The sequence below is a fragment of the Stenella coeruleoalba genome (genome assembly GCF_951394435.1).
Source record: "Stenella coeruleoalba genome assembly, chromosome: 5".
In the NCBI taxonomy this organism is placed as follows: Eukaryota; Metazoa; Chordata; class Mammalia; order Artiodactyla; family Delphinidae; genus Stenella; species Stenella coeruleoalba.
In genome coordinates this window covers 95,279,747-95,306,699 of record NC_137150.1, presented here as the reverse complement: position 1 = coordinate 95,306,699, position 26,953 = coordinate 95,279,747, and the positions used below count along the sequence as shown (strand labels likewise).

General features: G+C 37.7%; 1 long non-coding RNA gene across 1 annotated transcript in view; it reads left to right on the top strand.

Annotated features, from left to right (window-relative positions):
• The first annotated feature begins 1,732 nt into the window (after nucleotides 1-1,732).
• The window catches only part of LOC307186551, an 87,844-nt gene continuing 62,623 nt past the window's right edge, over nucleotides 1,733-26,953 (top strand). The window contains exon 1 of the long non-coding RNA XR_013828402.1: nucleotides 1,733-1,914. This is a non-coding gene — a long non-coding RNA (uncharacterized lncRNA). The remainder of the gene's footprint in view (nucleotides 1,915-26,953) is intronic.

Sequence of the window (26,953 nt, the reverse complement as noted above, 5' to 3'; positions counted from 1 at the left end):
AACTATAATCTCTTCAAATATTTTCTCAGTCCCTTTCTTTTTCTCTTCTTCTCGGACCCCTATAATTCGAATGTTGGTGCATTTAATGTTGTCCCAGAGGTCTGAGACTGTCCTCAATTCTTTTCTTTATTCTGCTCTGACGTAGTTATTTCCACTATTTTATCTTCCAGGTGACTTATCTGTCCTTCTGCCTCAGTTATTCTGCTATTGATTACTTCTAGAGAATTTTAAATTTCATTTATTGTGTTGTTCATCACTGTTTGTTTGCTGTTCAGTTCTTCTAGGTCCTTTTTAAATGCTTCTTGTATTTTCTCCATTCTTTTCCAAGATTTTGGATCATCTTTACTATCATTACTCTGAATTTTTTTTCAGATAGACTGCCTATTTCCTCTTCATTTGTTTGGTCTGGTGGGTTTTTACCTTGCTCCTTCATCTGCTGCGTTTTTTTCTGTCTTCTCATTTTGCTTAACTTACTATGTTTGGGGTCTCCTTTTCGCAGGCTGCAGGTTCTTAGTTCCCGTTGTTTTTGGTGTCTGCCCCCAGTGGCTAAGGTTGTTTCAGTGGGTTGTGTAGGCTTCCTGGTGGAGGGGACTAGTGCCTGTGTTCTGGTGGATGAGGCTGGATCTTGTCCTTCTGGTGGGCAGGTCCAAGTCCGTTGGTGTGTTTTGGGGTGTCTGTGACCTTATTACGATTTTAGGCTGCCTTTCAGCTAGTGGGTGGTGGTGTGTTCCTGTCTCGGTAGTTGTTTGGCACAGGGTGTCCAGCACTGTAGCTTGCTGGTCTTTGAGTGGAACTGGGTCTTGGCGTTGAGATGGAGATCTCTGGGAGATTTTTGCCGCTTTGATATTACGTGGAGCTGGGAGGTCTCTGGTGGACCAGTGTCCTGTACTCAGCTCTCCCACCTCAGAGGCACAGGCCTGACACCCGGCCAGAGCACCAGGATCCTGTCATCCACATGCCTCAGAATAAAAGGGAGAAAGAAAGAAAGAAAAAACAGGCAGGCAGAACCCTAGGACAAATGGTAAAAGCAAAGCTATACAGACAAATCACACACAGAAGCATACACATACACACTCACAAAAAGAGAAAAAGGTAAAAAAAAAAATATATCGCTGCTCCCAAAGTCCACTGCCTCAATTTTGGGATGATTCATTGTCTATTCAGGTATTCCAGAGATGCAGGGTACATCAGGTTGATGGTGGAGTTTTAATCTGCTGCTCCTGAGGCTGCTGGGAGGAATTTCCCTTTCCCTTTGTTCGCACGGCTCCCAGGGGCTCAGCTTTGTGTTTGGCCCCGCCTCTGTGTGTAGGTCGCTGGAGGGCGTCTGTTCTTTACTCGGACAGGACGGGGTTAAGGGAGCAGGTGAGTCCGCGGCTCTGGCTCACTCAGGCCTGGGGGAGGGAGGGGCACGGAGTGCGGGGCGGGCCTGCGGCGGCAGAGGCCGGCGTATCGTTGCACGAGCCTGAGGCGTGCCGTGCGTTCTACCAGGGAAGTTGTCTCTGGATCACGGGACCCTGGCGGTGGCGGGCTGCACAGGCTCCCGGGAGGGGAGGTGTGGAGAGTGACCTGTGCTCGCACACAGGCTTCTTGGTGGCGGCAGCAGCAGCCTTAGCGTCTCATGCCTGTCTCTGGGGTCCGCGCTTTTAGCCGTGGCTCGCGCCCATCTCTGGAGCTCCTTTAAGCAGCGCTCTTAATCCCCTCTCCTCACGCACCAGGAAACAAAGAGGCAGGAAAAAGTCTCTTTCCTCTTCAGCGGTTCCAGACTTTTTCCCGGACTCCCTCCCGGCTAGCTGTGGCGCACTAGCCCCCTTCAGGCTGTGTTCACGCTGTCAGTCATCTCCCTGCGCTCTGACCGAGCCTCAGCTCCCAGCCCCCTCCCGACCCGGCGGGTGAGCAGACAAGCGTCTCAGTCTGGTAAGTACCGGTCAGCACGGATCCTCTGTGCGAGAATCTCTCCGCTTTGTCTTACGTACCGCTGTTGCTGTGCTCTACTCCGCGGATCCAAAGCTTTCCCCCTCCGCCACCTGTAGTCTCCGCCCGCGAAGGTGCTTCCTAGTGTGGAGAAACCTTTCCTCCTTCACAGCTCCCTCCCACTTGTGCAGGTCCCGTCCCTATTCTTTGCCTCTGTTTTTTATTTTTTCTTTTACCCTACCCAGGTACGTGGGGAGTTTCTTGTCTTTGGGGAGGTCTGAGGTTTTCTGCCAGCGTTCAGTAGGTGTTCTGTAGGAGTTGTTCAACATGTAGATGTATTTCTGATGTATTTGTGGGGAGGAAGGTGATCTCCATGTCTTACTCTTCCGCCGTCTTGAAGGTCTTCTGCCTGTTGTCTTTCTAACCAATAGAACGAGAGAGACTGAGTTCAGTTCAGAAGCAAAGGAAGCTTTATTCTTTGAGCACAGAATGGAGAAATGTGAGCTCACAACCTAGAGCATAAAAGCTCTCTAGCCCTGGTGGGTGCTGCTTTATAGGGATCTCTTCAGGGAGGGGTCAGGTTCTCGCATGAGGGTGCAGGCTCAGCTCAGTGCCTGATGCAACACCTCTGCACACAACCTGCCGCCGCCATCTTGAATTGCAGTGTCGTGCAGGGCCCGCTGAGCTGAGCTGTCCCTGCAGCCTTTTCGCAAGAGGAGCTCTGGTCTGAAGGTCTGCGCGAGGCCTCTGCACGCTGCACCCTATGAGCAAGAGACACTAGACTAAGCACAAAGGAAAAGAGAAAAACGGTTAGATTTTATTTTATTACCCAGATTCTCTTTTTATTTCCTGGGAATTGTTATTTGGCTTTTTCGGTGACACAATCTTGGTCTGGTCATTAAAACCCATATATATTTTCCTGTGGGTGTAACATCTGGATACACCCATCCTTGTGTGTTCCAATGGCTCCTGGAGGGTGTTTTCCATAACTCCCTCTCACTTCCCCAGGGTAGCACAGCCCCACATGCATCTCTTGGCATTGCTTGGCAAGTCATTTGGTAGTTTGTTGAGGAGGGACTGACAAGCCCTGTTAGTAGTAGTAATAGCAATTAATAACAGCGATATTTCAGAAGAACTTGCCATGTGCCAGACACTCTACAACTTTCTGTACATTATCTCATTTTATCTTCATATCATGAGGTAAGTATTTCCCACATTTTACATATGACTAAACTCAGATTAAGTAACCTGTTCTAGGTCATCCAATTTCCCAATGCCTCAGCAGGTGTGGCTTGTTTAAGTTCCACTTTGTTCCCCTCTACTCCTAGAAACTTGGATGATGGAGATGTGCAGACAAACCACCCAGCAAGCCCAGAAATTAATAATGGTGTTACACTGGTGTGCTCCCAAATGATAACATGAATTTTGGGATGCTGCTGGGAAATAGCCTTTTATCTCAAAAAGCCAGTTTGAGCCTTTCACCAATTAAATAGGCTTTTTGAAAACTGGAAACTGGAGAATAGCAGGATAAAATCTGCTGGACTAGAGAACACTTTTTGAAAGGACTTTGGGAACTCTTGTCAGCAGCTCTTTGTTGTTCCTTCTTTTTCTCCTCCTTCCTCATTTTCCCCATTAGAACTAAGTAAGCTTCATTAAGGAAAAAGATTTTGTTCATTGTTGTATAGCTAAAGGTAGGGCCAGGCACAATGAAGATGCTAAATAAATGTTAAATAAATATTTTTGAGTGAATGAAAAATTGGATGAAAAATATCTTTGCCAAGCCCTCAGAGAACCAGCTACTCCTCACACTGTATCTGCCAATTTCCTAAAGACCTCGGTAATCTATTGTGCATCTGTTGTTTCTCGGTTGGCCTGATCTTAACCACTGCTGTGTAACAGGTAAACCCTGCCTTCTCCTAGACAGTTGCTGAGACCCCAAAACAGGCAAAGAGACAAAGATACCTGCAGGGCTTGAACTCGAAGGTAATGAGGTTGGCCTCCTCTGCCTGTCTGCATTTCAACAACTCAACTCTTTCTGATTCCTCCATGAAAGAGGGAGCATTCATCACGTATTGCCCAGGAGAACATTCTCTGTAAGAAGTTCTGTGTCCTTGAAATTAATCCTAAGTTTGCTGGAGATTCTGATTCTTTGCTTCTTCATTCAGTAAGAACTAGACACATCTTCTAGCCTTACTTTTTCTAAATTGAAAGATTCCCATACTAAAAATCAAAAACAAAACCAAAAAACAAAATCAAACCCATCACCGGTAAAATATAGAAATCTAGTCATATTTCTGCACCATTTCTATAAGGAAAGGTCCTATGGTAGGTGTTTTCTTATTTATTTTATTTTATTAAAAAAAATTTTAACATCTTTATTGGAGTATAATTGCTTTACAATGTTGTGCTAGCTTCTGCTGTACAACAAAGTGAATCAGCTATATGTATACATATATCCCCATATCCCCTCCCTCTTGCGTCTCCCTCCCACCCTCCCTATCCCACCCCTTAGGTGGTCACAAAGCACGGAGCTGATCTCTCTGTGCTATGTGGCTGCTTCCCACTAGCTATCTCTTTTACGTTTGTTAGTGTATATATGTCAGTGCTACTCTCTCACTTCGTCCCATCTTACCCTTCCCACTCCCCTTGTCCTCAAGTCCATTCTCTATGTCTGCGTCTTTATTCCTGTCCCGCCCCTAGGTTCATCAGAACCATTTTTTTTAGACTCCATATATATGCATTAGCATATATATGGTATTTGTTTTTCTCTTTCTGACTTATTTCACTCTGTATGACAGACTCTAGGTCCAACCACCTTACTACAAATAACTCAATTTCATTTCTTTTTATGGCTGAGTAATATTCCACTGTATATATGTGCCACATCTTTATCCATTCATCTGTCGATGGACACTTAGGTTGCTTCCATGTCCTGGCTATTGTAAATAATGCTGCAATGAACATTGTGGTACATGACTCTTTTTGAATTATGGTTTTCTCAAGGTATATGCCCAGTAGTGGGATTACTGGGTCGAATTGTAGTTCTATTTTTAGTTTTTTGAGGAACCTCCATACTATTCTCCATAGTGGCTGTATCAATTTACATTCCCACCAAGATGTTTTCTTATTATCTGACTGTATTCATTAGGTGGGAGTCTTGACTTCCATAGATTTCCTGTAGATGAATTGTTTCTATGACATTGAGAGAAAACAGATGCATCTCCCCCAAAACTTAAAATAAAAACAGAAACCTCAGATCGACACAGGAAGGAGGTGCCACATGCATTCTCTGGATTCTGTGCATTTAACTTTCTATTGAACCTGTAAATATGGTGACTAGGTTTTTGATGTGCCAGGTTCTCTTTCACTATCATATTTGCTTTTAGGAAGATTTTGTAAATGGACATAAGCAATAGATATAGTTATATCTGTTGGTGTGAATGAACAGAACCTTCTGCAAGGAGGGCTTCTGATGAGTTAGTCTCTGAGTCTTGGACTGGGATGCCCTTTCCTGCCAAGCTGGCCTCCCAGCCCTGGGATTGTAGACCAGGCTCAAGCACTGGAACTGTTTGCTTTGTGAATCAAATAGTAATTTTCCGGGCTTCCCTGGTGGCGCAGTGGTTGAGAGTCCACCTGCCGATGCAGGGGACGCGGGTTCGTGCCCCGGGAGGATCCCACATGCCGCGGAGCGGCTGGGCCCATGAGTCATGGCTGCTGAGCCTGCGCGCCCGGAGCCTGTGCTCCGCAACAGGAGAGGCCACGGCAGTGAGAGGCCCGCGTACCAAAAAAAAAAAAAAAAAAAAGTAATTTTCCTTGGTTTCTCCGTGTAAGCTGTGGTGTCAAAGATGGCTATCTGAAGGGCAATGTGAATAAGAGTTTTTAGGATGAATGAATGAACTGTGGTGGAGCTAGCTGGGGAAGGACTCACACAACACAGTACTTGGCACGTAATAGAAGCGCAGTATGTGTTTTTTGAATAAATAAACAGAAGAATGAATAAATGAGCTTGAAAACTGGGCCTGTTTGAGCCATTGGCAACCCAGGGTTCTATTTGGACCTTAGTTTCTTGCTCTCAATTTTGCTATCATTTGGAAAGTGTTTCTATGAGTAACTTAGTGGGGAGGGGAGAGCAGTTACTTTGTCCAGTGAATGAGGAGCCTTGAAGCAATGTATACCTGTGTCAGGCAGTGTAGTGACAGATACCTCAAGGATGTCGATGTTTCTAGCTTGTAAGTTTGTCTTCATGCTTGATTTAAGTGGACTGACATGCAGAATATATCTCTGACTAGTTTCAGTTCATTGGTTATGTGAATTTGCAAAAAAAGAAATGCCTTAGTTTTTATGACAGTCCATGGGTTTCAAAATATATTCAATTATTTTTATATATTTAGCATTTCTTCTCCTCACATGTTCACTCCATCTTGCCTCTCTTTCTTTGATTCACATCAATATGCAAAATGTGTCAAGTTCTTCAACAATGGAAATAAGTTGTTTTTCTTCTTTTTCCCTCTGCACACACTGTGTGACAATGAATATACTTCAAAAAGGAAAGCACAGAAACACAACATTGTAAAGCAATTATACTCCAATAAAAAATAAAATGGATAACCAACAAGGACCTACTGTATAGCACAGGGAACTCTGCTCAGTATTATGTAACAACTTGCTGTTTTCCTTGTGTTAAGCGGAAATCTGACCTCCTGTATCTTCTCTGCATCAGTGACCTAACATATTGTCTAATCCTTCTTTTGTACATGAAGACAGCTGTCTAGGAGTTCCTACGTTTTTTTCTATTTTAAGCTAAAGAGCACCAATTCTGCTAACTTTTTCTTATGTTGTAGGATTTTCAGTCCCTTCAGTTTCCTGGTTCCCCATATTTTTGGTTTTCTTGGGTAAACTCCATTGTATAAAAAAAGGAGACCAGTGAACAGATATGGCCATATCAGTCCAAAAGAACAGAGGGACCATCACTCTTCCTGTCCTGGGCAAGATATCCTGTTAATGTAATTTAGGTTTGTAATCACTCTTTTGGAAATTATGCTACATAAATTCATTTAAAATTTGTGCATTTACTTTAACAAACTTATTGTTAGGTCAGTCTTCTCCAAACTGTAGTTTTTCCAGGGGACTTTTAGAACTTAAAAACTAGACTTTCTACATATGCCTATTAACCTTCCTCTTGTTAATTTTGATCCATTGTTCTAGTTTGTTGAATGTGTTTTCTTCCTTTTAAATGTTGCTTCTTTTATCAAACATATTATCCATTGCTCCTTGTTCAAAATGTTGTTCTTATGCTAAAGAATCATCTCTTCATGACAGAACTTTTAAGAAGTATAGATGAGGGCTTCCCTGGTGGCGTAGTGGTTGAGAGTGAGCCTGCCGATGCAGGGGACACGGGTTCGTGCCCCAGTCCGGGAAGATCCCACATGCCGTGGAGCGGCTGGGCCCATGAGCCATAGCCGCTGAGCCTGCGCGTCTGGAGCCTGTGCTCCGCAACGGGAGAGGCCACAACAGTGAGAGGCCCGTGTACCGCAAAAAAAAAAAAAAGTATAGATGAGTTAAAAGGAGAACACAAAAATGTTCCCTAACTCATTGCCAGGGATTAAATATTATTAGCATTTTAGTTTATCTCTGTCTAGTCTTCTTCTCTAGGTACATGTTTATATCCCTACATGCATAAATATAGTACGTATGCATTTATTACCATACCAGATATGTATGATACATATGATCATACCATATAGTTTATTTTATAATTTTCTTTTTTCCTCACTTCATTCATCTTTTATTTGGTATATTTAAAAAATATCCATGAAGTACATAGTATTGTAGGGAATACAGTGATGATCAATGCAAGCGTACTGCTGTTTATTTAATTAGTCTTTTATTATTTGACAATTAGATTTTCCCCAAATATTTCGCTATCATCCATGTAGCTAAATCCCTGCAAACATCTGTGACTATTTCCTGAGGAAGTGGAACTGTGACTCAAGAAGTAAGTCAAATTGTAAAAGGTTTTGATATGTTTTAGTAAATTGTCCTCTAGAAAGTTATGAAATAATCTTGCTGTCATTTAGTTATTTGAAAACTTGATAGCTTTTCCTTTTATATGTCAGCAAATTATTGCTAACAACATTGAGCAAGAGAGGACCAATGACAGGATTTTGGAGAAAACTAGTAAATCATTCTTCCAAAATTATATTAGTTTATTAATCAACAGTCTATGGGGACAATTTTTGCTCAATTGTATTATACCTTGTCCATATTTCTATATTTTTATCAACTGGGGTTTCATAAGCAGCTTTGTTGGATGTGTTTTTGAAATCAGTATAGTCTATATCTACATACTTCCCGTTTCCAACAGTATAACAATCCTATGAAATGATAGAAATATTATTAGTTCAGTATAAGAGTTTCTGTAAATGATGCTGGCTTCCAGTGCTCACTACTCTCTTTAACAGCACTGTCCAATGGAACTTTCTGCAATGATAGAACATTCTATTACCTGTGCTGTTCAGTATGGTAGCCACCAGCCATATGTGGCTACTGAGTACTTAAGATGTGGCTAGTGTGACTCAGGAACTTATTTTTATTTTTTTAAATTTTAAATAATTTAAAAATAGTAAGATTTGACTAGTGGTTGTGATTTTGGACAGCACAGCTTTATAATATCTGGCAAACCATCTTTCTAATAACTAGTATATAATTTAATTGGAGTTTAATATTAAGTTGAGGGATTCATGGTTCCTGAAATACATTGGTTTCTCTCTCTCTCTCTCTCTCTCACTTTGCTCTTAATTACATTTTTTTTTCACTACACCAACTCATAATTTTTTTAAGATTTCTGACAATGATTTTGTGTCAGTGATTCATATCAGCTGGTTGTTTTCAAATGCTGGGATATTGAATCTGGGATATAACTGATAAATGTTTCTTTCAAATCAACCTGGTTTAATTTCCTTTAACAAGATTTTTATTATAATGTGAACATCATTTTCCTTGATAGAAAGAGATGTAAGTGAGAAAAGTGTTGAGTAATTTTGTTTTCTACTTTTCATCTTTGACATTATTCTTGTCTTTCCTAAACAGTTGGCTCTCCTTATTTTTCTTAAAGTTGATGTAGCTAATGGGGTCCTTTCTGTTGTCAATGACATTTTTTGTTTCACAAGCCTAGAATATTTTGGTTTTTAGTGTTCTTGTTAGAATAATTATAATAATATATTATTCTTTTATGTCAATCTACAATCATGGGGTTTTTATTTCCTCCTAGTTTTTTTTTGATGTCATTTAAAAATTTAAGTTCAACAGGTATATATGTAGCCATATATATTACTTTAACTGTTTCTCTCTTTGTATCCCTGGGAATCAGATTTGGTTATATTTTAAATTGGTTCAGCCCATCCAGTGGTGCTGACTGACTCTTAAGTGCCAGGCCATGAGTCCAGACTGGAGATTCTTAAGTGAATTAGACATGAACCTTGCCATCAGAAGATTTATACTCTACTAAGGTAATCAAACTTGTATACTACAAGCCACATACAATACAGCATATGCTTATTAAGAGTAGTCACAATGTTCTGGGGGAGCATAGCAGAGAGACAGGATTAATTCTGCTTGCAGAGCATATAGAATGGGATAAGGAGGATGTGCAAAATCAGAGAAGTCTGGAACAGAAATGATGTTTGAGCAAGAATGAATAAGAATTTGTAGGACAGAGAAGCTGGGTAATGTGGTATTCTATTCATGAATAACATGAACATAAGCCAGATGATACATTCTGGGCTTCATAACTAGTCCTGCAGCTGGAGTATAGAGTACTTCTTGGGTGAGTGAACAGAGATGAGACTGAAGTTAAGGAACAGCTCAATGGTGAGGGACCGTGAATGTTTGCTAAGGGATTTGGATTTTTTCCAAATGGAATAAACTTGAATGTTCTTGAGCAGAGAAGGGAAATAGATTCCTTTTAGAAAAACAATTCTGGTGACATCAACTTAGGATATGTTAGACTTTGGAAAATTTTTGGAGGGGAAATCATTAGTCAAGAGGACAATGAAAGTAAAACTAGTTCAGTGTGGAGTGATAGAGAGAAGGGGTTTGAATTGAGTGACATTTAGAAGGTAGTATTGATAGGATTAGGTGGCTGCTTGAGTATGGGGGAAAGGAAGAGGCAGGAAGATGATTCACAAGTTTCTCATATGTTTTAATGTTTTTATTAGAATTCACTTTTTCTCTTGAATCACTTTCCCTTCAGGATCTCTGGATGTGAGATCATGTCTGTCTTTTCTCTGAACTTTTGGAAACTCTTTTCCCAATGACAAATGAGTGTGTGCTGATTTTATAGTGTTCCAGTCCTCCTATCCTAGGAATTCCAAGATGTGCTCATCACATTTTAAAAACTTCTATATTTTGAGATCATTTTAGACTTAAAAACGAGTTGCAGAAATAGCTCAGTGAGATCCCATATACCCTTTACCAGCTCCTATTTGTTAACAGCTTACATAACCATAGAACAATTAAACCAAAACTAAGATTAATGCTTAGTAACCTTAATTCAGTTACTATTAACTGAAATACAAAATTTGGATTGCATCCATTTTTCCACAAATGTCCTTTTTTTTTTTCTATTCCAAGATCCAGTCAAGGATCATACATTGCATTTAGTTGTCACATTTCCTTAGTATCTTCCAATCTGTGACAATTCCTTAGTCTTTCCTTATCTTTTACAACCCTGATGATTTTGGAAAGCACTGGTCAGTTATTTTTGTAGAACACCCTTGGGTTGTTGTCTGATGTTTGGGTTTGTCTGATGTTTTCTCATGATTAGATTGAGGCTATGAGTTGTTGCAAAGGATATCACAGATGTGATGCGCCCTTCTCAGTGCTTCATATCAGGAGGTATATGATTATTACTGGTGATGCTAACTTTGATTACTTAACTAGGATTATGTCTTTCAGGATCTCCACTAGAAAGTTGCTGTTTTCCCCTTCATATTACTCAGTGTTTTGTGGGAGGTTCTTTGAGAACATGCAAGTATTTTGTTTGTGCTTAAACTTTCACCCACTAATTTTAGCATCCTTCAGTGCATCTTACTTGCAGCAGTTATTAGTATGGTGTTCTAACAGTTATTTTCTATTTGTTAATTAAAATGTTTCTTTTTTAAAAAAATAGCCTGATTTAAACCAAACCTAAGGAGATATAATTGAGCTAAATTTTTTTTCCAGCTTTATTGAAATATTATTGACAAGTAACATATGTAAGTTTGTTATAAAACATGGTAATTGATATTCATATATATTGCAAAATATATATGAGTATCAGTCTGCACAATAAGGTTAGTTAACACCTATATTCCCCCACATAATTACCATTTGTGTGTGTGTGATGATAACATTCAAGATTTATTCTCTCACCATGCTGTACCTTAGATCCCCAGAATTTACTCATCTTATAGCTAGAAGTTTGTGTCCTTTGAGATCTCCCCACCCCCTGAAACCCTGAGCCCCTGGCAACCACCAATCTACTCTCTTTTTTTATGAGTTCGGCTTTTTAAAATTCTACATATAAGTGATACTATACAGTATATGTCTTTCTCTGTCTGACTTATTTCACTTAGAATAATGCCCTCAAGCTCCATCTGTGTTGTTACAAATGGCAAGATATATGGCTGAATTATATAATTATATAACATATAAATATATATAATATATAAATATATATAATATTTTCTTTATTCATTCATCCATCAGTGGACACCTATGTTGTTTCCATGTCTTGGCTGTTGTGCAGAATGCTGCAGTGAACATGGAGTGCGGATATCTTTTCCAGATATTGTTTTTATTTCCTTTGGATATATTTCCAAAAGCGGGATTACTGGATCATATGGGAGTTCTATTTTTAATTTTTTGAGGAAATCCCTATACTGCTTTACATAATGGCTGCACCAGTTTGCATTCCCATGAACAATGCATCAGTTTTCCCTTTTCTCCACATCGTCCCCATCATCCCCATTTCTTGTCTTTTTGATAATAGCCATTCTAACAGGTATGAGGTGATATTTCATGAAATGCTTTCATAAGGAAGAATTGTCTCTTCTCCCTCATTTATTTATTTATTCAATTATTTATTTATATTAGGATGGATTCATGGATGTTAATTTTATTATTAGGGTTATAATTCTATATTAATTTTAGTTTTTGTTGATAAACTGTTTTTCAGCTTTGGCTGTGGAGTACTTTTTTAGTTTCCCATGCCATCTTCAAATAAAGCATGTTTGCATATTTTTGAGCACTACCTCATTGCCTAGGACCTCAAGATGATTTATGCTCTTCTTGTAATTTCCCTGCTCCAGCCCTGGAATCAACCAGTTCTCCAAAGAGTGCTCACTTTTTAACATGTTCCTATCACTTCTGCTTCACCAAGCAGTTCTTCATTTTTGACTGGAATTGAGTCAAAAATGAAAGAATGACAGATTAAGGGCTCTCTTTTATGCTTCCTCAAGCTTTTGAGAGAGAAAAAATTTCAGTAAGGCATATTGAATTTGAATTCAACAAATATTTATAAGAGCCCACTCTATGTCAGTGCCAGGTTAGGTATGAGGATGTGCCCCCCTCTGAGGGAGTGTTCTTTAGGCAGATGGCTCCATATTTTGATACTGCACACTGATCGAAGAGCTTTTCTTTAAGTAACCTCAGTTTTGCTTTGTCATACCTCATCTGATAATGCAGGACACCATTAAGCTATAATGTCCCCCGACTCCCAAAGTGTTGAGGTGTACTCAGGGGGTGTCTCATATGTGCTCACAAACAAGGCCAGTGAGTCATGTCCAGTTACTATAAGGAAGCCTCTGTTCCTTGCCCAGCTGGAGCTGTTACTCCAGCTCTCTTCCTCTGTTGTGAGTCAATAGAGAAAAATGTTTTCCCCTTTAAATAACTTTTGGTTAGTGACGTAATTCCCTAATTCCCTACATTCCTGAGGATGTAAGAGTTAAAGAGGAGCAATAATAAAAACTAGAAAAAAAAAAAAAAGAGGAAAGGGTAAGAAATGTAAGTGATATAACTTCTGGACATCCTAAAATTTAAGCATGTTTTCTTGAATTTTTTTCTTAGCACAAATGAAAAACAGGTATATTTATTGACTGAGCCAGACCAGAGACAGAGGACAAGGGAGTCCATTGATGCTGTGTACACAGGCCAGCATTCCTGGTCACAGAGCAGGGTGAAGAGTAGACCTGCAAGGGAAAAGAGCACATTTCCATCTTATTACAGGAGAGGGTCACACAAAAAGGAAATGGGAGGACGATAGACTTCTACATTATGCAGCCTGACACTGAGAATTCAGGAATTACATTGTTGGTCATTAACTTCATATTTAAACCATACTAAGTAGCATTATTCTGAGGCCCTTTTCTTAGGCTATTTTAGAATAGTCTATGATCCAACTGCCTGCTTCACATTTTCACACAGAAGTTTTAATACTTCAGTATGTTTTCTATCAGTTTAATATTTTAATGTGTTCCCTCTTTATTTCTAATTTACACAAGTTTTAGAGAATGAGGGACATGTTATAAGACAAAATGGGGATGCAATCAGCAAAGTCCAGAAGGTGGAAAACTCTAGGGGTCAAATGACCTAGAAATAAGCAGGGTTGAGGGGAAGGATGGAATCCCATATTGTATAGATCAGGGTTTCTCAGCCTTGTCACTATTGACATTTTGGGCCAGGTAATTCTCTGTTGTTGGGGTTATCTTGTGCATTGTAGGATTTTTAACAGCAGCCCTGGTCTCTACCTACTAGATGTCATTGGAATTCTGAAGCCCTTGCCTCCAAGTTGTGACCACCAAAAACGACTCCAGACATTGCCTGGGAGCAAAATTACCTGACATTTAGAACCACTGCCATAGATTAAAAGAAAGGAGACCTAAATGACACAGAAAGAAAAGAATCTTGTTTGCATCTTGATTTATATAAATCAAATATAAAAAATTATGAGACAATCAGAAAAATGTCATCAACAACTGGGTATTTGATAATATTTAGGAGTAATTGTTAAATCTGGATGTGTGATAATAGTATTATGATTATATTTTGTTAAAGACTTTTTAAAAGTGATGTCCATTGAGTCATATATATTGAGATATTTATAACTAAAGTGATATATCTTGTATTTATTTACAGAATACAGTTGAGATGGGTGGGTGAAAAAATGGGTGGTTGTATAGATGAATCGAGATTGGCCATGTGATGGGTCCATGGGGTGGGTGCATCATACTACCCTAACTTTTGTATGTGTTTGATGCTTTCCATAATGAAATGTTTTTAGAGTGATAGTAGTATCAATATAAAAATGGTATTTAGACATATTCAGGTAACTACCAGAAGAAATAGCTAAAAAGAGATGAAAGTGGTAGTCCCTGGGGAGGATTACAGTGAGGCCAGGGTACTGCTTTTTTGTTATCCTTTTAGCATTACTTCACTATTAAAGCTATGTGTATCTAATTCTTTGATAAATAAGAAATAATATTAACAAAACCCCTAAAATCCAAAAAGAAAACACTGGAGAGATGCTATTGATTTTATTATTTTTCTTGTGAAAATGCAGTTTACTTCAGTTATATAAAAATTTCTATGTCTAGAGATCAAGTTAAATGACACCACAAGAAAACAATCAGCTGAATCCAGAAAGTGGAACACTGCATGGCACATGACTGGCTCCTGAGGCAGCTCTGGCTACCCTCTTTTTCTCTTCTGCCTTTTTTTTTCTGAACACATTAAGAGAACCAAAGCCTTTTGAGGAGGTGGATATTAACTTTTACTTCTTGCAGCTTGTGGTAAGCAGATAAAGAAGACTGTTGCCCCAGGCACAGTGACCAGTTCCTTGCCTCTCTCTGATCCAGTATTTTCTTTTAAAAAATGTCTTCTGGCCTAAGCTGCATTTGCCAGTTCAGTTTTTATCTGAGCCCTATGTTGGCAGAGAAGGGAACATCTGCTAAGCTGTTATTAAGAACCTTATATTATCTCTTATTTTGCTATTAATTGTTTCTTGTGTGATGCCTTGGCAGGAAGCCCAGGATGGACAAAGAATACATGGATTATGGTACCCAAACCCCAACTTGAGCTCTAAAAATTTTCTTAGTTACAAGCAAAACAAATATCTTTTGACCTACTATCCCTACTCCTTGTCAGATGCATAACGCTACTTCTTTTGTGGTGACAGTTAGGGATCCCCAACACTCCTAGGAGACAAAACAACATAGTGAACCAAGGCCATTGTAGATGAGCAGGCCAACAGGATAATATGCTTTGAAATGTGCTCTAAAGGCTCTTGCACTGTGAGGTTTGTTCACCAAATATTACAGGTTACCATGGTGCTTAAAGCCACACATTTTAGAGTCAACCTTTTGTGTAAATACATGAAATCTCTAGAAGCTTTCTACTAAAATGCAAATGTGTTGCTTCGGAGAAACAGCATAACTCTGTCTCCACAAATTGCTTAAGCATGGATTAGTTTATCCAGTTATTTAAGTTTCAAGGAGGGTCCTCAAAGAAGGAATTACAAAACAGTATTTCCTATGGAGAACCATGAGAAGGCTCAGGAAAACTAAGAGAGTAAGAAAAGTAGAAGGAAGGAAAACATGGGGAAATGCTTGGGAAGGCATGGCCCAGCTGGGGAGAAGGCTGGCCAGAGGGGATCACAAAAACTTTAAGAGTCAAGCATGGTGCATTAGAACTTTCTGCAGTGATGAAGGTGTTGTTTATCTGCACTATTCACTACAGTAATTATTAGACATATGTGACAACTGAGCACTTGAAATGTAGCTAATGTGACTGAAGAACTGAATTTTAAATTTTATTTAATTTTAATTAAAATTTAAACAGCCTCATGTGGCTCATGGCCTTCATATTGGATAGTGATGTCCAGATGGGGAAAAAAATCACAGAGAGGCAACAGGTGGGGGAACCAAAGATACATTTCACTTAGTTCACACTTTGTATAGTATCACTTTGGTAACAAGTACTTTACAAATTACAAGTTATATTATATTTAGCAAATTAACCTGTGTCATGAAATTTTGTGTAGATTAAATAGATTGACTATAGTAAGCCATACTGATTAGATTTTTCCTTCATGATCACAGCCAAATGAAGGAAAAGAGAATGTTGACTCAGAATTATCAGAAAGGGATTTCTTTGCTTAAAATTCAAGAAAGGCTGTAATTACTTTTCCTAATATGTAATTTCAAGCTTCTCTCTCTCTCTCTCTCTATATTTTTTTTTTGCTGTACGCGGGCCTCTCACTGTTGTGGCCTCTCCCGTTGCGGAGCACAGGCTCCGGACGCGCAGGCTCAGCGGCCATGGCTCACGGGCCCAGCCGCTCCGCGGCATGTGGGATCTTCCCGGACTGGGGCACGAACCTGTGTCCCCTGCATCGGCAGGCGGACTCTCAACCACTGCGCCACCAGGGAAACCCAAGCTTTTCTATATTTTTTATTTTGAATAATGATTGTTTTTCTTCCCTATCAATGCCTAGATCAAGGTGCTTACGAGGGTAACCATCAAGTTCACTGAACCTCAACTAAGGTGGAGCCACACGACATTCTTCCCACCACCCTCAGAAGTACTGTCACCCTTCGAACAATCAATCAAACAAACAAGCCCAACGACCTCTCTTTTAATGCTAGTTGGACTTATTGGCATAGAAATAGAATTTTCCTTCCTGGTATTACTGGGATGCATAATAAATTTTTCTCTGACTGTTTTATATTAAGGCTGGGCTGTTCAGAAAGTACTCATTAACTGGCACCAGAAAATTTCCCTAAATCACTTGCTGGCTGTTGGGGGCCATGCATCCTAGATGAGAATGAAAATGATCTCTTTAAGCACAGCACAAGCCAGAAAATTCTTTCTGTTGTTCAGAAGATAGGTTCCCCTTCGGAATCTTTAGAAGGGTTTCCAAATCAATGTGGTGATATTTTGCATGCCATCCCCATGCCAGATGGTTACTCTAGAGATAGAAGTTTGTCAGCTCACCATTTCAAGCCATGTAAAAATCCCCTGCCCCAAGATTTCTGCCTGTTTCTAGAGTTCTTACATTCTTGTGGTCACCCATAACTCTGAAATGCTCTTTCCCCTGAACTAATTGGCTTAGATCATGAATCATCTTGCCAATCTGGAGCTGGTATTTCTGTTCTGTACTATGTTAAACCACATGTACCATTTATTCCTTTACTCATTTTCCACAGATTCCTGCCATCACAAACATGTGCATCAGAATTAAAGTTTTTATGTATAAGTTATGACTTAGAACTCTCTCTGAAAGTTGTCTTGAGGTCAGTGAAGGTGGAGAATCCTGTCTTGTGACACCTAAATAGCAGGGAGACCAAAGAACTGGTGATAGTCATCAGGGAAAGGGTAGGAAAGTGGACCCGTGGTCATAAGCCAGCAAACTCCATAAAAGCTTTTTGAAAGGGGTGAAGATATGTTTGAAAGGGATCGTATCTCAAAGGTGAACAGAGGGCTCTAACACTGCTGACATTTTCTTTCTCTCATTACCAATATGTAATGCTCTCTTTACATGGAAGGGCTGATTTCCTTATCAGTGGAAACCCAATGTTCCTTCTTCTAATAAGAGCACCTTGGTTCAGTGGTGACCTATATGCAAAAAAGAAGATGAAATGTTGTGAAAAAAGAAATAAAACAAATTTACTCATCCTTGTCAGCTGTCTTCCTAAGCTGTGCTTATCACTATCAGACTGTCCCTACAGGTTCACCAGGATCTTGTTGGAGTTCTTGCAGAGTTCTGTCCGTTTTCAAACCCCAAGTTGGGAACAAATGGTCCAAATATCAATTCTATTCTTTCTACCTCTTCTGGCTTCTTTCGTAGACAGCTCTGCCACCAGACTTGTTTGAAATTTTATCGAGGAACTACTTCAGAAAATTTATAATATTAGAAGGACCCCAGAGCCCAAACTTTAAAAAAAATCTGTTTAATTACACAAGTAATTAGACATATTCTCTCTGTGGGAATAATGGCCTAGAAAATTGTTTTCAAAGTATATAACTTCTTAGGGAGGACAAATGGAGTAGGTTATTAAGGAACGAGAATATATTCTTAGGATGTTCAGTAAGAAATTATGCAGAGGTTTTAGATGCATTTATGATAGGAAGGTTAGAGTCTGGATGCTAAGATTTCTGAAGCTTAAATGCCTAGAAGTGGGAAGAGATTACTAAATAATATTTAAGATAAATTTTGTTTATTTATTTATTTATTTTTGTGGTACGCAGGCCTCTCACTGTGTGGCCTCTCTCGTTGCGGAGCACAGGCTCCAGACGCGCAGGCTCAGCGGCCATGGCTCATGGGCCCAGCTGCTCCGCGGCATGTGGGATCTTCCCGGACCGGGGCACGAACCCATGTCCCCTGCATCGGCAGGCGGATTCTCAACCACTGCGCCACCAAGGAAGCCCTAAGATAAAATTTATTTATGGTGAAATTCGCAAATCCTAAGCATAAAATTGAATGAGTTTTGATGAATGAATACCTTTGTATAACTACCACACAAATTAAGATACAGAACATTTCCATCACCCCCCAAAATCCCCTATGCCTCCTTTCATACAGTCACCGCTCTCCATAGGCAACCATTGTTCTGAGAAATAGATTAATTTTGCATCACATAAGTGAAATAATAAAGAATATGCTCCTTCATGTCTGACTTCTTTCATTCAACATGATGTTTTAAAAATTCATCCATGTTGTCACACGCATTATTACTTTGTTCCTTTTTTTTAATTGTTGAAGAGTATTTGTCATGTATCTCCATTTATTTAACATTTCCTTTAATTTTTCATCAGCATTCTGTAGTTTTCAGCATACTCATCTGTACATATTTTTTTAAGATTTATACCTAATTGTTTCTTTTTTTAAAAATTTTATTGGAGTGTAGTTGATTTACAATGTTGTGTTAGTTTCAGGTGTATAGCAAAGTGAATTAGTTATACATGTACATATATTCACTCTTTCTTAGATTCTTTTCCCATATAGGCCATTAGAGAATATTGAGTACTGTTCCCTGTGCTATACAGTAGGTCCTTATTAGTTATCTGTTACATATATAGTAGTGTGTATATGTCAATCCCAATCTCCCAATTTATCCCTCCCCTTCCTTTCCCTCTGGTAACCAAAAGTTCTTTTTTCCTACATTGGTGACTCTATTTCTGTTTTGTAAATAAGTCCATTTGTACCATTAAAAAAAATTCTACATGTAAGTGATATCATATGATATTTGTCTTTGTCTGACTTACTTCACTTTTTAATTTTTATTTATTTGTTGGAGCTGTTTTCTATGGTATTTTTGAAAACTATTATTTATTATAGAAATACTATTTATTTATTATTACTATATAGAAATACTATTAATATTTGAATGTTGAATTTGTATCCTGAGATCCTGCTAAGTTAACTTTTAAGTTCTAGAAGACCCCCTCTTTAAAAAAATTCCTTCAAATTTTCTACATAGACAATCATTTCATTTGCAAATAGAGACAGTTTTATTTCTCTGTTTTCTAATCTGTATGTCTTTATTCCTTTCTCTTGCCTATTACACTTGCTAGAACATACAGTACAGTACTGGATAGGAGTAGTGAGAGTAGAAATCTTTGCTTTGTACCTGATCTTAGAGGAAAAGTATTCAGTATTTTACCAGTGAGTAGGATGTGGAGTTTTTGTAGATGCATCTTTTCAGGTTAAGGAAGTTCCCCTCTATTCCAAGTTATCTGGAAGTTTTTATCATAAAAGACAATTGACTTTTGTCAAATGATTTTGCTACATTAATTGATATGATAATGTGGTTTTTTTTTTTCTTTAGCTTGTTAGAATGTTGGATTACATTGATTGATTTTCAAGTAGTGAATCCACCTTACATTCTTGGAATGAACCCCGCTTGGTAGTGGTGTATTATTCTTTTCATATTTTTCTTGGATTTACTTTGTTAATATTTTGTTAAGGATTTTTGTGTTTATGTCCATTAAGTATACTGGTCTGTAATTTTCTTTTCTTGTACTGTTTTTTTCTGATTTTGGTATCAGGGTAAGACTGGCTTTGCAGAATGAGTTGAGAAGTGTTACTTCCTCTTCTAATTTCTGGAAGATACTTGTAGAATAGATGTTATTTCTTCTTTAAAACTTTGGTAGATTCACCAGTGAAATCATCTGGGCCTAGAGTTTTCAATTGAGGAAGGTTTATAAACTATGAATTCAGTTTCTTTATACAGAGTCATTCAAATTATATATTTCCTATTAGGTGAGTGTGATAGTTTGTGTTTTTTGAAAAATTGATCCGTTTCACCTAAGTTGTCAAATTTCTGTGTGTAGAGTTGTTTGTTAGTTTTCTCTTATTATCCTTTTGGTGACTGCAAAATCTCTTATTTTGTCGCTCATATTGATAATTTGTGTTGTCTCTTTTTTTGTTTGTCCATCTGGTTAGAGGTTTATTAATTTTGTTATTGGTTTCAAAGAATCAGTTTTTAAAAAAAATTTTCTGTATTATTTTTCTGTTTTCAGTTTCATTGGTTTCTGGTCTTATCTTTATTTCCTTCCTTTTGCTTGCTTTGGGTATATTTTGGTCTTTTTTTTCCCCTAGTTTGATGTAGATTTTTATATAATTTGAGAAATTTCTTAAGTTTTTTTCTTTTTTATTGAGGTATAGTTGATTTACAATATTATATTAGTTTCAGGTGTACAAGATAGTGATTCAAAATTTTTATAGATTATACTCCATGTAAAGTTATTACAAAATAATAGCTATATTCCTTGTGCTGTACAATACATCCTTGTAGCCTATTTTGAGGCTTTGTTGTTGGATAAATCATGTTTAAGACTGTTATATTCTTGGTGAATTAACCCTTGAATCATTAGGTAATGTCTTTCTTTATCCCCAGTATCTTTTACTTGTTATAAGCTTCCTTTTTCTCTGGTATTAATAGCCATTTCTATCTTCTCTTGGTTAATACTTGCATGCTATACCTTTTTTATTCTTTTACTTTATATTTATAATAATATAAATATTATATTTATAGTGGGTTTGCTGTAACATGTAGTTGGGTCTTTGTTTTTTGGTACATTCTGAAATCTACATTTTAAAATTGGTGTATTTAAAGCGTTTACTTTTAATATAATTATCTATATGTTTAGATTTATATATGTTTAAAACAAATGGGTCTACTGTTTTATTATTTTTTCTGTTGTTTTCCTCCAATTTTTGTTCCTCTATTTCTACTTTCCTGTTTTCTTTTGTGATGAGTATTTTCTTAGTATTCCCTTTTAATTTATTTATTGAGCTTTTGACTGATAATGTCCTACAGCCCCTTGAGGTTCTGCTTATTTTTAAAAACCTTTTTTTCTCTTTTTTCTTCATATTAGGTAATTTCTCTTGATCTGTGTGTGTGTGTGTGTATTTTAATGGTTGCACTAGAGATTATAATATATTTAACTTTTATAGTCTAATTAGAATTAATATTTTATCACTTCACATGTGATGTAGAAGTCATACCACATATAGAATCCTTAATGTTGTAATTTTCATATGTATTATACTGATATACATTGAGACCCCATGGGACAGTGTTATCATTTTTGCTTTCATCCATCATAACTATTTAAAGAACTTGGCAGAAAAATAGTCTTGTATTTATTCAGATAGCTATAATTTCTGTTGACCTTCCTTTTACTTTCATAGTTTCAAGCTTCCCTTTGATATCATTTTCCTTTCTTTCTTCAAGATCTTCCTTTAGCATTTCTTTCAGGGTAAATCTGCTGTTGACAAATTATTTTAGTTTTTCTTCATCTGATAATGTTTCAATTGCTTCTTCATTTTTGAAGGATATTTTCACTGGATGTAGGACTCTTAATTGACTTTATTTCCATGTCCTTCAGGCATCCATGATTTCTCATGAGAAATCTGTGACACCTCAAATTGTTGTTCTCATCTACGTAATGTATTGCTTTTCTCTTGTTGTTTTCAAGAAAGTTTTTTGGTATTTAGTTTTCAGAAGTTTGGTGATGACATGTCTGGGCATAAATTTCATTTAGTTTATACTGCTTGGGGATTCACTGAGCTTTTGGGGATTCTATAAGTTTGTCTTTTTCCATATTTAGGAAGTTTTCAACCATTATTTATTCAAATGTTTTTCTCTGTACCTATTCTTTTCCCTCTTCTTTTGGGTTTTAAATGGCATAAATATTAGATCTTCTGATAATGTCCTACAGCCCCTTGAGGTTCTGCTTATTTAAAAAAAATTTTGTTTTTCTCTTTTTTGTTCATATTAGGTAATTTCTCTTGATCTGTCTTCAAGTTCATTAAGACTTTCTTTTCACCTCCATTTTGCTATTGAGCTCATCCAGAGAATTTTAAAATTTGCTTATTATATTTTTAATTCTAACATTTCCATTTGTTTTTTAATATTTTTTTACATATTCTATTTGTATGCTAAGATTTTTTCCCCATATTTCTGTTTGTTTCTTGAGTGCTTAACTTTACTTCTTGAAGTTTAGTTACAATAGCTGCTTCATAGGTGTTATATGAAATTCACCATCCATGTCATCTTTGGGTTAGCATCTGGCAATTGCCTTTTCCTTCTCTAGATGTTCAAATTTTCCTAGCATTTTGTGTATTAAGTAATTTTGGAATGTATCTTGGATAGTTTGAATATTCTGTTATGTGACTCTAGGTCTTATTTAAATCATATGGGAAAATTATTTTCTTTTAACAGGACATCAACCTGGTTAGGTTCAGGTCCTACTGACCTTCTGTGGACTATGGCTACATGTCAAGTTAGTTTTCAGTCTGTGTAGTGCTTTTCTGATTGGTCCTGTGTGAGTTTTACCAGTGGCCAGTCAGTGATCTGGTCAGTGATCAGTGATCTGGTCAGTGATCTGCCTTAGAGTTTAGTTATCAAAACATTTGATGTGCTCTTTGGGGTTAGATCCGTGGAGTCACAGCTTTAAAGTGAGCCTAAAAATTCATACACAACTTTATGGATCATTTTCTCTAGCTCCATCCTCTTTATAATGTACCTGATACTTTCTGGCTCCCAATATCCAACCTTCCTCGCATTCCTCTGTCAATAACCTAGGCCTTTAGTCTCCCGGCTCTCTTGCACATTTCCTGTAATTGTCTCTGCCCCTGGGGTTAAGCAGTCATTATATAAAGAGAAAAAAGCAATGGGGTTCCTTGTAGTTCTTGGCTCCACAAGAATCAGGCCATCTGGCCAGAGAGAAGGAGCCCCCTCCTTTCTGCTGAGTCACTGCTGTCATCATCACCACCACCACTGTGAGATTGCCTGGGAACTGGGGTGATTTATTTAGTAATTTAATTGCCTGCTAGAAAAACAAATCAACATGGTTCAGAGGAAGATAATAGAATCCAGAGTCTCTATGAGGTATCATTCACTGTGTCTAGTTATAATAACGTGTTAAGAAATTAAATTACTGGATGATAAACTGAAATTTGATTTTAAGTTTGGTAGATAGAAGATTGGTTTTCAGTTCTGTTTGGGTGAGTGTGTGGGAAGCCCAAAATGTTTATCAAGACTATACTCCAGACTTTAGACCTTTCTTCCTTACAGAGTGCAGCAAATCAAACAGCTCCTAATTTCTTTCAGCCTTCTAGTTGTAATTTTCCACTGGATCCTTGGAGCCAAACTCTGTCCTCTGACAGATCATACCAACAAGGCTGTAAGTTTCTGCTTGAATTCTAGTAAGCCATGCAAACTGGGGAATATCCTTAGTGGAAATGCCTTATATACTGAAATTATACACAGTATAATTCCTCCTTTCACTCTCTACCTTCTTCTGGTCACTCTACAGTGACTTTGAATAGTTGTGTCTTATATCCTGTCCCAGAGTTTATGATTGGTATCTATGTGAGGGTTTCTGTGCTACAAGTTACTGTGTAAGTACCAGAACCAGAACTGCTAAATATATTTATTCATTCATTTACCTACTGCCTTGATTTATGTTAATATTTTGCCATATTTGTTTTCATTTTCTTTTTGAAAATAAAATCTTATAGAGTTGAAGGTCCATTTGTATCACATTCCCAATCCCATTCTCTTCTCTTCTTCCCCAGAGACAACTGATATTTTAAGATTGATGAAGAACTTCCCTGCTCATGTTTCTATATACTTACTGCCAATTTGCATATTTATATAAAATATATTTACATGAAGTATTTCATAATATATTATTCTACAACATTAAAATTTTTTTCCAGATCTATCCATATTGTAGATCTAATTCATCCATTCAAACTATCAGGTTACTATTTTAAAGCTGTTAGTGGTTCTCTCTGTGGCTCTAAGGGTGGAGGCATAATTTCTCTTTGGGTCAAGGTTGTGCTTTTCTTTTGGGAAAAAATTTAATGCTTCTTCAAGTTATGTATAGATAAATCCAACATCTGGAATGGAAAAGTTAAGGACAAGGAAAAGCTCAGCTGTTCCTATAACAGGAAACCTTGACTCTGTTGTGGGCAGAGTGGTATTTCTGCAGATTTTATAATATCATGGTGACTAAGTGGGGGAGCAATAGAAACTGAGGGCTCCTTTGGGATACTTCTGTCTATGAGAGGTAAGATGGACCTAGCAAATGGCAGCAAGCAATGGCAGCAGGCCAGGTGAGAGACTTCCAATGGAGAGCTATGACCAGTTGTCTCCAGAAGGAGAAATAACTGATATCCAATTTTAAGCTTTCTTAACCTGACTTTAAATTTCCCTTTATAATGTTCTTCAGTAAAAAAGCCTGGACTTTTGAGAGGTGCAGCAATAGAGATCCCTGGAGCATCTGCCTGAATTGACAGTGAATGTATAATAACCTACACAGATTTGTGGAATGTGTATATGCACACATTGGGACCCTTAAAAATACTTAGAGGGAAGGTCCTGTAAAAGACTGACTACTATTTTGTGCAAGTAGAAATGGATTTTGATGGTTATTTGGGGAGTAAAGGGAAGACCTCTGAAGACTGGAGTCCTTGTAATGTACTTAGTAAAAGGACAGAAAAATTGATTCACCCCAGGAGTACGAAACAACAATCTCCAAAATTATTTATCTCACCATTTAACTTCATGGCAATTTCAGAATGCTCAGTGCAATGCTTGAATTACAACAGGTGTTTCCACAGGTGAACTTTCTATAGAGTCATGAAATTAACAATACTTTACTCTCTTAATGGTTTCAAGTTCTGGGTAGAGGTAACAAGTCCATATTTAATAGTTACCCAGGAGTAACTGCAGATCACAAATTGCCTAAAAAATTATGATTCAGCAGGAAGAAGAAATGTTTAATTTTCAAATATCTTTTAAATTGAAAAATACGTTTTTAAGTTAAATGAACTACAAGCACTTTGTGGTGAATCCTAGAGCAATTTTTTTCTACCATTTGTTTCTTATTGTATACATTTTCAGACATTAGTGCCTAATGTTCACATTTTTTTCCCCAGGCTGCACTAATGAATACTCCTCGATAAGTCTTAGAGCCCTGCACGTTTATGACTAAGAAAGAACCAAAAAAAAAAAAAAAAACCCTCGAAATAGTGGTTTTCATTTTTATTTTAAATTAAGTGAATTGCTCTTTATTAAATGACTTTTAAAATCATTGGTCTCTTTTTCCATCTGATTTCCAAGGTATTCACGGTAATTGAACCAGGTCATCATTTACAAATGTTTTTAACAATTGAATTTTTCCTCATAGAAGAGATGAATATTTCTTCTCGAATGATAATATTATTTATATTTACAATTACTCATAGAAAATCTGGCTATAGATTCCATTGATGGAATTTTGGAAAAAAGCATTTTATTACTATTTTTATGTCTTAGGGACCTCATCATTTAAACTGAGCTTTAAATATTTCTTACAACATAAAGTTAATTGAACTGATTGGAAGCTTATGTTGCCTAAAATTTAGATTTTAGCAGCTCTCCTACAGTTTATATAATAAGCTATGGCTTAAAGGTTTAATTTACAAGCAATAACTGTGATGATTCTTCCTATGTTCTGGAGGAAATTCAATGTCTTTTTTTTTCCTGTTAGAAGATATAAGTTGATGATCTGTAAGTTCCACAGTAATGCGCATTGTCCTTGAAGTCTTAGGTTCTGATAGTGTCTTGATTTGCTTGAGGTATTGCTATTTGGTCAGTTTATTAATCTCCTAATTGCTGTTTAAAGGATTCACTAAAAAGTACCCTGATCGTTTGACAAAATATTAAGTTAATTTCAAACAGAGATAAAACTATGATGAAAATAACTCAGGGTGATGAGATGTAGAGTGACTGGGTGGCCCCTTCAGATAAAGTCATTGTGGAATATCTCTCTGAGGAGGATATTAGAGGTGAGACATAAATAACAAACATGTCAAAGAACTGGAGGAAGAGCATTACAAGAATGAGGACACAGGGCTTCCCTGGTGGCGCAGTGTTTGAGAGTCCACCTGCCGATGCAGGGGACACGGGTTCGTGACCCGGTCTGGGAGGATCCCACATGCTGCAGAGTGGCTGGGCCCGTGAGCCGTGGCCGCTGAGCCTGCGCGTCCGGAGCCTGTGCTCCGCAACGGGAGAGGCCACAACAGTGAGAGGCCCGCGTACTGAAAAAAAAAAAAAAAAAAAAAGAATGAGTACACAAAATATAAAAGCCCTCAGGTAGGAGGAAGCTTTTTGTGCTTGAGGAATAAGAAGGAAGTCACTAGAAGTGGGAAGAGTAAGGGGGAGACTAGTTGCAGATGAGACAGGAGGTAGGTGGGGCCAGATTACACTCAGCCTTGCAGGATGCAAGGAGTTCTATATTTTGAATATGGAATTATGCCCAACGTATGCTTTAGTGAAAAAACATTGTTTCAAACAGCCTGAGTAGAAAGATCCCCTTCATATAAAACTGTATATTCCCAGAGAAGAATTGAGGTGTATGTTCCTTAAAATGCTAATACTGGAAATTTCTGGATGCTGAACCTTGGGAGATATTCATCCTGCTATTTGTATTTTTCTGTATTGCTGTAATT